This window comes from Lampris incognitus, chromosome 1 (genome assembly GCF_029633865.1).
Source record: "Lampris incognitus isolate fLamInc1 chromosome 1, fLamInc1.hap2, whole genome shotgun sequence".
Taxonomy (NCBI): domain Eukaryota; kingdom Metazoa; phylum Chordata; class Actinopteri; order Lampriformes; family Lampridae; genus Lampris; species Lampris incognitus.
The window spans coordinates 44,134,691-44,146,673 of NC_079211.1; the positions used below are offsets into that span (position 1 = coordinate 44,134,691).

General features: G+C 49.6%; 1 long non-coding RNA gene across 1 annotated transcript; it reads left to right on the forward strand.

The window, feature by feature from the left end:
* Positions 1–46: 46 nt before the first annotated feature.
* Positions 47–11,561, forward strand: LOC130119738 (uncharacterized). Its single transcript, XR_008810864.1, has 3 exons — positions 47–80; positions 4,223–4,329; positions 10,288–11,561. It is a non-coding gene; the product is annotated as an uncharacterized LOC130119738 (long non-coding RNA).
* Positions 11,562–11,983: the final 422 nt, after the last annotated feature.

Below are 11,983 nucleotides of genomic sequence, written 5' to 3' on the forward strand. Positions count from 1 at the left end.
CTCTCTCTCTCTCTCTCTCTCTCTCTCTCTCGCTCTGAGTGGTTGGTGAGTGTGTGGCGTGGACACGGGAGCAACGCCAAGTGAGTGATTTTTCCATTGTCACTTTTTTCTTTTTTTCTATATTTGGTTTATTTTAAACTTGTTAAATGGTAAGGGGCTGCATTTATATAGCGCTTTTTCTAGTCTACTAACCACTCAAAGTGCTGTACAGTGTATGCATCACATTCACCCACTCACACACACATTCACACACTGATGGTGGAGGCCGCCATGCAAGTTACCAGCCAGCTCATCACACTGTAAGTTCTAAAAGTTAAGTTTACTTAAAAAAAAAAAGAGGAAACATTGGGAAAAGTAAATAAATGAACTTAATTGTGTCAAGTTATTACAAATGAGTTCACATAACTTGACACAATTAAGTTCATGTACTTACTTTTACTTTTCTCAAGGTAATCTGTTTCATATTTATATATTTTTAAAGTAAACTTAAATTGTTAGAATCTACAGTGCAGGAGCAGTTACAGAGTAAAACCCTGGGTGTTCATTTAACTTCCTGAGTGTCGATTTAACTCTGAGAGTGTAAAAGTGGACCCAAAAGGATCCATTTGTACACTCTCAGAGTTAAATCAACACTCAGGTTTTTACCGTGTAGGGCTTCAGTGTCTTGCTCAAGGACACGACCAAACCAGTGACTTTGTCTTTTTATGCTTCTGTGTTTTTATGTAAATGTGTTTTAATGTTTCCTGCCTGGATGTGATATGATTTGTTTCAATGTATCCTTTTTAATAGTGTTTTTTGTTTTTGTTTTGTTTTTTGGTTCTTTTTTTTTTTTTGCACATGCAAGCCAAAGACAAATTTCTGCCTTTTGCATGCAAAAAGTAGACAAAGTATCTTCTATGGCTATTGTTATTTCTAGTTTAGCGGTCGGAGAAGTGGTAGGCTATAGCAGCATTAAATCTGCTGCACGGATGAATAGTGCTGCTGTGGTTTTCTTTCTAGATCAAGTTGAGAAAGTTAACGGTGCCATAGAACAAGGTAGTACTGTGAACGTCCTGCACGTTACCGTTTTGCCACTTTGACAACCGTTCATTAAAATCACATTGTCTAATGTCCCTCCGTTCATTACTGACGCATTTCTAAAAAGAGAAGGGCGTAGACATGGCAAGACGGTCTCTCCCATCAAGAAAGAGCTCGCAGGGTGTAAGTCGCTCTTGCTGAAACCAGGGGCGGATCTACAGGGTGGCAAGGGGTGGCACGGGGACACAGTCTTGCCACCCCTGTTGCCACCCCATTTATAAATCAGATAATATGTTTTTAAAGTATATTTTATGTACACGCATGGTGAAGGTCAATGAGACCCGCACCAAAATCATGTCAAACAGAAGTCGCCGATTTAGAATCCCCCTCCCCCTCACAGGCGCGGATCTACAGGGTGGCAAGGGGTGGCAGCTGCCACCTCTGGGACACAGTCTTGCCACCCCTTTGCCACCCCAGGAAAAAAACTCTAGCTCCACCACTGGCTGAAACATGTTCGAAACAACAGGCATGAGGAATTCAATTGTTATTGTATGCGACATCAGACATCATCAAATGCTCTGGTTATGAAGAAGATGGGTTCGAGCATGTCCTAATCAGAGGGGTCAGGAGACTGACGATGACTCGGGAAAGGGGACAAACAGGTAAAGCTGCATGGCAGCTGTGCTGCTAAACTAGTGGACAGACAGAGGAATGGAGGGAAGGAAAGAAAGACCGAAGTACCAAACACCGAGACAGAGGAAACAGATAACAGTGCTATGAGTGAGAAACAAATAGAGGCGTGTGTGAAGACAGAGGCATGCTTGCAGGAGCATGGTTTCGCTGAGGGGTGCTGCACACTATAAATGTGGCGCATGACTACGTATGTGCACGTGCTTACACACTTCCCTTCGGCGCATGCATACACTTTTATACATTACTTTTCGGCAACAGTAAAGGGAAAAGACAACCAACTAACATAATTGCGCAACGCAGGGCCTTTTTAAAGCTTAAAAGGATAGGACACTCCTACCACATAAATGAGACATGAGATATGTCACCGAACGACAGAAAAATTGACGATCCACGAGTTTCTGTTGAGATATAACACCAGTGTATTTGTATAGTGTATTTGTATGACTATGTGTTACTGTGTACTATTATTTTGTTTACGACTTTGTTGGTCCACAAGTGGGCGGTGTTGCGCTTGCATGCGTGGATTGATTACGTCACTGAGACGCTGTTCATTTTCTCCTTCTCCCCAAACTACCGAATAAACGAAGGCTGCATTTTTTTCCCTCCAGCAGAAGTTCGGTAGTCAGTACGATTCTTTATAACGGTTTAATAATCCACTTCATCTGCGCAGAGATAGACATAAAGTATTAGTCTAGTCTTCTAACAGGTTATGGGCCCAGATAACGTTGGATTATTTAGTAGTTTGATAAAAGAAGTACACGAAGTGTGATAACCTCGGATGGCGGGATGCGCGCAGGTTAGCACGGAGCAGCAAGTTAGCAAGTGTGAAGCTAGTTAGCATCGAGAGAGGCTATCGGGAAGCTAACGGAACGCTAAGCTAAGCTAACGCTACCTAGGGAGATGGAGCGAAAGAAGAGCAGGTGGCCCACATTCAACGGACAGGCCGATGAGTATGAACTGTGGGAAGAGCGAATGCTCTGTTGCATGCATGGTGTGGGGCTGAAAACCACCATTCTTACCGAGCCCGTGGGACCTTTGACAGCGGAAGAGCAGGCCCTAGACGAGGAGCGGAACGCGGACGCCTACTGCGCATTGGCGCCTTTATTGGACAACACAAGCTTGGGATTGATCTTCAGAGAAACGAAGGACAAAGGTAGAGAGAGTCTACGGGTGTTGCGGGAACATTACATTGGTAAGGGCAGACCCCGGATTGTCACTCTGTATGTAACATTGACTGGGCTAAAGAAAGCTGATAATGAGACGATAACCGAATACATTATCCGAGCTGAACAAATCATTACGGCTCTCAAAGGGGCGGGAGAAGCACCGAGTGAGGGACTAATGATGGCCATGGTGATGAGGGGGTTACCTGAGAGATATAAGCCATTCACTCTAATGGTGACACATGGCGACAGTGAGTTGACATTGGGACAATTTAAGGCCAAATTGAGAAACTTTGAGGCGGCAGAAGATGTAGCTAATGCTACAGCATCGGACGAGACGTCCGAGAGGGTGATGAGGGCCCACGCAGCGCCTAAGAAAAAGCCAGTGAAACGCTGTGAGGGAGATGATGAACAAACAGTGTGCTGGCGATGCGGTGACAAAGGCCATCGGAAAACGGACTGTTCACGCAGCGTGTGGTGCAGCTTCTGCCGGGTCAAGGGTCACACGGACAAAGTGTGCAAGAAGAAGGACCGCGCTGATGGAGCCAGGTGCGCACGCGAGCAAGGTGGCGGCGGCGGTGGTGGTCACGGAGCAGGTCGAGGTCAGGGACCGGGGAATGCTGCTGAAGAAGAGAACTACATCTTCAGAGTGCAGGCTGGAGAGACCAGCTCAGCAGGACCAGGACGACGGCAACAGTTCAAACCAGGATTGATTGTGGACTGTGGGGCTTCTTCCCACATAGTCAATTATAAGAAGAAGTTCAAGAGCTTTGACAGCTCGTTCGAGCCAGAGAAACACTGCATGGAGCTGGCGGACGGTAAGCGCACCTTTGGTGTGGTGCAGGGCAGGGGAGATGCTACGGTATGTCTGCTTGACAGTGAGGGGCGACGGTGTAGAGTGACACTGCGGAACGCACTATATATTCCATCGTACCCCCAAGAGCTCTTCTCTGTGAAGTCTGCGACAGCACACGGAGCCAGTGTGTTCTTCGAAGAGGGCAGAGGTGCCCTGATGTCACCGGATGGTACCAGGTTTGACATTTTTGTACAGGGGAAAATGTACTATATGCAAACTGAATGTGTTGTTGAAAAGTGCCATGTGAGCCATGATATAGAAACTTGGCATGAGATAATGGGCCACTGCAACTATGACGATATCATAAAGCTACAGGATATCACTGATGGTATGCATATAAAGGGTAAAGTGTGTAAACCTGACAAAGAGTGTGTAGTATGCATAGAAGGGAAGTTTACCCAAAACAGGAACAGGAAATCTACTGACAAAGAACTTACACTTTAACACGCCCCCTCAAACGCTTTATGTTTGCTCGTTTCACTTTGTTGATAAGAAGCCAACGCTGGGTAAACCCTTACCCGACACTCTTCCTGGGTTACGAAAGGCCACCGGCGAAGAAGAGACGCTGCCTCATCAGGACTCATTATTTCACAACAACAGGTAAGTTAATGTTGTAACCGGTTATTTTCTTGCCCGGTGCGGGATTCGATACGCGGTGTACTGCACCACAAGGCGACATCACTAACCGCTCAGCTAAAGAGTCAGACACGTTAGCTAGGGGCTAACGTGTCTTATTAGTAGTTTACAGTCGCCACGCTCTCCCGGAAGCGCGCCCTCGCGCTTTGTTATTCCCGCGCTCCGAAGAGACTTCTGAGGATCTGCACACTTCCGGATCCCACCAATGTAGCCGGTTATTTTCTTGCCCGGTGCGGGATTCGAAACGAAGTGTACTGCACCACAAAGCGACATCACTAACCGCTCGGCTAAAGGGTCAGACCCGTTAGCTAGGGGCTAACGTGTGTTATTAGTAGTTTACAGTGTGATGTCGGCTAGTTTGCTAGCTTTGTTTACGCCACGTTTTTTCTTCAATTTGCAGAATCTGACTATCCCTGACTATTCCTAACTTAAGCATTGTTTTTGAAAATATTATTAGATAAGAAAAACCTGTCTGCCATGGTGACAGGCAGGTGACCTGAAATTTTTACTTGCCCCAGACATTTAACGTTACTCTTTATTTGGCAGGTGCTACTTTCATCCCCTGTTTTAACCACCAGATACATCATATTTTTTATTTGAAAATATTAAACCTAGGCTATGAATCCTGATGTCTGTGTGTAAGTTAGATTCTGACTAGCCAACCCTGGTCCCCCATACAACACCACTTGGTTTAGAGTGCTTTTTGCAGTAGAGAAAAGTCTGACAACAGCTACAAGTAAGGCACACACGCCTTGTGGTGCAGTACACCCCGTTTCGAATCCCGCACCGGGCAAGAAAATAGCCGGTTACATTAGTGGCAGCGGTGGGATTTGGAAGTGTGCAGATCCTCAGAAGTCTCTTCGGAGCGCGGGAATAACAAAGCGCGAGGGCGCGCTTCCGGGAGAGCGTGACGACTGTAAACTACTAATAAGACACGTTAGCCCCTAGCTAACGGGTCTGACCCCTTTAGCCGAGCGGTTAGTGATGTCACCTTGTGGTGCATTACAAACGTATCGAGTCCCGCACCGGGCAAGAAAATAACCGGTCACAATTGTTATAATTATTTGCCTTTCCAGATCCTTCACAAATAATATCACGAACTAATCATTAATTCGTATTATCTGAAAATTGTACTTTAAAATGGTGTACATTTAATTTCTGTCAATCTCTGTGTACTTTTCCATCTGCTTGAATTGATAACTCCTGAAGAAATACAGCTCGTGTTTTTTGTGTTTTGTACTGATAAACCTGTCTGTCTGTAACTCAGTGTTGTATTGTATTGTTTATGTTTGTTCCAGGACTGGTCCCTCTTGAAAATGACACCCAGTTGTCTCAACGGGATTACCTGTATAAATAAAGGTTCAATAAAAAATAAAAAATGTTGTGATGTGGCGGACACTAGAGGCTATGCCTCTCACCCAGCAGGACTGTGAGCTGGGGGCGTGGTTTACGTTCCCAGGCTCGCCGGGGCAGGGTTGTTCCTGCTGCAGTTGGTTTTTGGAGTTGAGGAATAAACATCAAACTCGCCTTGGTCTCATGTGTTTTTCCTCATTCCTGCCACATTGGTGACCCCGAATTGAACATGTTTGGAGCAGAAGATGTGTGTGAATCCACTTCGGCCACGCCACCCCAACTCTCACAGCCGGCCGTTCTCGCCGCGGCTGTGAAGCTCCCAGAGTTCTGGCAGAGCGACCCGGCCTCGTGGTTCCAGCATGTCGAGGCGCTGTTCCACCTGCGTGGAATCTCCGCGGACGACTCCAGATACTATCTGGTCGTCGCTGCGCTGGATCAGCAGTCCACACGCCGGGCCATGCAGCTGTTGCGCGCCCCTCCGCAACACGATAAATACGTCGCCCTCAAACATCTTCTGCTCCGGAGGTACAGCCTATCTGCCGCAGAGAGGGCAGATAGAATCCTTTCCCTATCCGGTTAGGGCGACGGGACGGCTGTGGATCTCATGGACAATATGCTGTCGCTGCTAGGCTCAGACGAAGGTGGGTTCCTTTTCCCGCACGTTTTCTTGCGCCAGCTCCCGTCTCCTGTGCGCGCGGCTTTGGCTAACTCCCCGTGTCTGGCCGCTGGTGACTGCCGAGGTTTGGCTGAGGAGGCCGATCGGGTCCTGCTGGCTACCATACGGTTCTCTGTGCAGAGTGTGGCATCGGAGCCTCTGCAGCCGACGTCGGAGGACGCGGACCCGGCAGTGGTGGTTGGAGTGACTGCCCGGAGACGGCGTGGGAGAGGCCTCTGTTTCTTCCACCGGCGGTTCGGCGGCAAGGCGAGGCGCTGCGTCCCTCCGTGCACGTTCGAGACGGCGGGAAACTCCAGGGCCAGCGCTCAGTAGCAGCTGTGGGCGCTGGCGGACGTAGTGAGCTGCTCTTCATTAAGGACACGATGTCAGGAAGACGGTTTCTGGTGGACTCAGGCTCGCAAAAGAGCCTACTCCCTCCTGCTAAGACAGACAGGTCGGCCGAAGGCGGCGGCCCACAGTTAAGTGCAGCTAACGGTTCGTCCATTGCGACGTTTGGCACAAGGTTGGTGACTGTTTGCTTCCACGGGCGCCATTTTGAGTGGGACTTTGTAGTGGCCGCCATTACTGTTCCTATTATCGGCGCGGATTTTCTGTGTGCAAATGGTCTGCTAGTTGATGTTGCAAACCGCCGTTTAATTGATGCTGTGTCTTTCGCCACTGTTCCGTGCGAGAAAAGGGGAGCCGGGCCGTTAACACACGCTGACTTTTTAGCATTAGGGGATGTTTTTCAGCGCTTGCTGGCAGATTTTCCATCGGTGACTACGCCTGCCTTTTCCATCGCGGTTACTAAACACGGGGTAGAACATTTCATTCCCACTCTGGGACCGCCAGTTTTTGCGCGCGCGCGGCGCCTCGACGCGGTAAAATTGGCTACAGCTAAGGAGGAGTTCGCCATCATGGAGCGTCTGGGTATAGTGAGGCGTTCCAACAGCCCGTGAGCCTCGCCGCTTCACATGGTGCCCAAGGCGGATGGGTCGTGGCGGCCTTGCGGCGATTTTCGCCGCCTGAACAACGTCACCGCCAATGACCGCTATCCCATCCCACACATACAGGACTTTTCCATACGCCTGGCAGGTACCACTATTTTCTCTAAGGTGGACCTGGTGCGCGGCTATCATCAGGTTCCCGTGCGCGCAGAGGACGTGCCCAAGACCGCAGTGATCACCCCGTTTGGGCTTTTCGAATTCATGCGCATGCCTTTTGGCTTGAAGGGGGCAGCGCAAACCTTTCAGAGGCTGATGGACTCGGTGTTGCGTGACCTTGATTTCGTGTTCGTTTATCTCGACGACATATTAGTGGCCAGTCCGTCAGCTGACGAGCACCTGGCGCACCTGAAACAGGTTTTCCGTCGTCTGGACGAACACGGCCTGATAGTCAACCCGGCCAAGTGTCAGTTTGGACTGCCGGTGATTGACTTCTTGGGTCACCGCATTTCGCCGCAAGGCGCGGTCCCGTTGCCTTCTAAGGTGCAAGCGGTGGCGGAATTTCCCCGCCCGGTCTCTGTTAAGGCATTGCAGGAATTCTTGGGAATGGTGAATTTCTATAACCGTTTCCTCTCTCGCGCTGCCCACCTCCTTCAGCCACTTTACGAAGCCCTGCGGCTTAAGAAGGCTAACGACCCTGTCGACTGGACTCCCGAACAGGTCCAGGCCTTTGACGGAGCTAAGTGCGCCCTGGCTAACGCTGCCCTCCTCGCCCATCCCACACCCACGGCGTCCATAGCTTTAACAACCGATGCGTCTGACATAGCCGTGGGGGCTGTGGTTGAACAGCGTGTGGCGAATGCGTGGCAGCCACTCGCATTTTTTAGCCGCAAACTGCGAGATAGCGAGCGCAAGTACAGCGTTTTTGACCGGGAGTTGCTGGCACTGCACCTTGCAACCCGGCATTTCCGCTTCCTGCTGGAGGGTCGCCCATTCACGGCTTATGTGGATCATAAGCCGCTGACTTTTGCCATGTCCAAGGTGACTGAGCCGTGGTCTGCTCGTCAACAGCGCCACCTAGCGGCGATCTCCGAGTTCACAACGGACATTCAGCATGTGGCCGGGACGTCCAACCCTGTTGCTGATTGTCTGTCGCGTGTGCTTGTGTGTCCTGTGCACCTCGGTGTGGATTTCTCCGCTATGGCTGCCGACCAGCCCAGTGACCCGGACGTCCTTGCCCTTAGGTCAACGCGTACCGGTCTCAAGCTAGAGGACGCTGTGATGCAGGAAGGCAGTCCTGCCCTCCTCTGCGATGTCTCCACCGGCCGTCCCCGCCCTGTTGTTCCAGTGGCCTGGCGCCGTCGAGTTTTCGATTCGATTAACTCCCTCTCGCACCCTGGAGTTCGGGCATCGGTGAAGTTGGTCGGTTCCAAATTCGTCTGGCCTGGCCTCCGCAAGGACGTCAAGGGGTGGGCAGCTGCATGTGTAGCGTGCCAGCGCGCTAAGGTCCACCAGCACACTAAATCGCCCCTCGAACCGTTTCCGATCCCTGCCAGACGTTTCGACCACGTGCATGTGGACCTGGTGGGCCCTCTACCTTCTTCACAGGGTTTTACGCACCTGCTCACAATGGTAGATCGGACCACCAGGTGGCCAGAGGCTGTCCCTCTATCCTCCACAACATCCTCGGATGTTGCACGCGCTTTTCTTTCCTCCTGGGTTGCCCGTTTCGGCACTCCGTCAGATATCACCTCAGACAGGGGCCCCCAGTTCGTGTCAGAGCTCTGGTCGGCACTTGCGCGATCCTTGGGTGTGCAGGTACACCGCACTACCGCGTATCACCCTCAGGCTAACGGGTTGTGTGAACGTTTTCACCGGTCGCTCAAGGCAGCGCTGCGCTCTCAGATGGTAACTGGGTGGATCGTTTACCTTGGGTTATGCTCGGGTTGCGTTCGGCTCCTAAGGAGGACCTCGACGCGTCACCCGCTGAGCTGGTGCTCGGTCAGCCACTCCGCGTCCCTGGGGAATTTTTGCCTGGGAGTTCCGCTCCTCGACCCCGTCCGGCCGTTTATCCTTTTTTGTCCGACAGCACTCGGGTTCCAGGCCCCGTTCACCACTGTTTTCCGCGGTCGTTCGTGCCTGCGGAGCTCATGTCGGCTCGTTTTGTTTTTGTACGGCATGATGCTCACCGCTCACCCCTCCAACCCCCATACGATGGCCCATTTCGGGTTCTTGAGACGGGTCCTAAGGGTTTTGTGCTAGATATGGGTGGGCGTAGGGAGCGTGTCACGCTTGATAGGCTTAAACCGGCGCACAGGGTGGCAGGCGAAGTTGTGTTTCCGGCCCAGGTTCCCCGTCGGGGTCGTCCTCCTTCCAGGACCCCAGTGTCTTCACGGGTTCAGCGTTCTGCTTCTCAGCCGGCTTTGGACTGTGTTTCACCTACTGTTTCGGCTGAGGGACGGCGCAGCCGTTATGGCAGGCTGCTTAAGCCTCCAGTGAGACACTAAGTTTCTTTCCAGGAGTCCCTTCTGGGTGTTCGGGGGGGGGGGGCCTGTGTGGCGGACACTAGGGGCTATGCCTCTCACCCAGCAGGACTGTGAGCTGGGGGCGTGGTTTACGTTCCCAGGCTCGCCGGGGCAGGGTTGTTCCTGCTGCAGTTGGTTTTTGGAGTTGAGGAATAAACATCAAACTCTTAAGCCTCCAGTGAGACACTAAGTTTCTTTCCAGGAGTCCCTTCTGGGTGTTCGGGGGGGGGGCTGTGTGGCGGACACCCTGGGGCTATGCCTCTCACCCAGCAGGACTGTGAGCTGGGGGCGTGGTTTACGTTCCCAGGCTCGCCGGGGCAGGGTTGTTCCTGCTGCAGTTGGTTTTTGGAGTTGAGGAATAAACATCAAACTCGCCTTGGTCTCATGTGTTTTTCCTCATTCCTGCCACAGTGACCTAAATATGCACTTTATGTATTACCTGCAGATGAGTCTGGTGAGATGGAGGTTTCTGAGGAGCCAGGTCCTATTTCAAAGACTTTTCACGATGCCCAAACACAGTGGGCAGACCCAGCAATGGAGGACCACAGCTACTCCAAAGGAGCAACCGTCACATGTGGCTTAACAACAACACCATCCCCTGAGAGATCGCTGTCTGTTGCAGATGTTACACTGAAAGATGATGCAGACTGCCTGCTCTACACAGGGATTCCCCTACTAGAGTTCAACACTCTTGTGTCTTACCTACAAGGTTTTGCCCCCACATGATCATCAGTGACGCTTCAAAAGGTCACCTGGTCAGATCAGCAAAACACTGAGATTCTGGATAGATGTGATTGCTGAGCACACCAAGGATCTCATTCCATGGCTGCCTCGTCAAACGATAAAGGCCGCCATGCCACAGGTTTTTAAGGACAATTTTACAAACACAACTTGTATAATTGACTGCACAGAAAATGTTTTGCAAAAAGCTAAAAATCTGGACTCAAGAACTAAATCTTGGAGTCAATAATACTGTCAAGTATCTTATAACAACTGCTCCATATGGAATTCTTGTGCTAATTTCAGAAGCTTAAGGTGGCAAATGTAGTGATATGTTCATTACACAGAACTCGGGGTTTCTTGACCATTCATGTGCTGGAGATGAGGTGATGGGGGACCGTGGCTTCATGATTAGGGACTTGCAAGAGGAATGGAATGTATACTTAATCATGCCTGCATTTATGTGCAAGAAATGCCAGCTGACATGAGCAGGTCACTCGCACACGACACATTGCAAATGTTCGCATTCACGTTGAACAAGCAATAAGGCATTGTGCCTATTAATTTGGTCCCTAAAATGGAAAAGAAACTAAAAATCTGTGCAGCTCTTGTAAATCTGAGAAGAGAGCTTATTTCTAGGAAATAAACACAATGACTTAACACAGTCAACATAACTAACCACCAGTGGTGTAATGCAACTAATTACTGTACTGAAGTACAAATTTGAGGTACTTGTAATTTACTTGAGTATTTCTATGCTATGCAACTTTGTACTTCTACTCCATTACATCTCAGAGGCAAATATTGTAGTTTTTACTTCACTTCATTCGCCTGACAGTTTTAGTTGCAAGTTACTTTTCAGATAATTGTTCATACCATTCCTGTCCAGTGAAAACCGGATGTGTTGAATTTGAGTGTTTGTGATAAACTGAAGGATGAAGTGTTCCTTTATGGGTTGAGAAAATTCGCCTACTACTTAATCTGAATAAACTTTTTAAAACCCTCTTGGATTAGTCGGAAAATCCGTATCAATCGACGAACTCAACAAAATAGCTAAAAATGCTATGGTATGTGATATGAGGCTACTTCTTCACATAATCTTCCAACCATCTATTACGGACGGCAACGGTATTCTTATTTTACCCTTTTTGAAGAGCACATATAAAGAGCACATAGCCTGAGCATTAACTCTGGTTCTGCTTTGTCCACCAGTTTTTTGAGATGCACTGTTCCTGTTCCACACAGCATTGCAGTTAGCCCAGGGGTCACATTGTCATGTATGTCCATTCTTGCACCGTGAACAAGAGGCTTCTCCAGCAACAGTTGAAAGAGTTAGTAGGAGCAGTCTTTATACATTTGAAGAGTGTCCATGCTTTAAAAAATTCCTGATAAAAAAAAAAGATGCAGAGCATTTAGTCTTA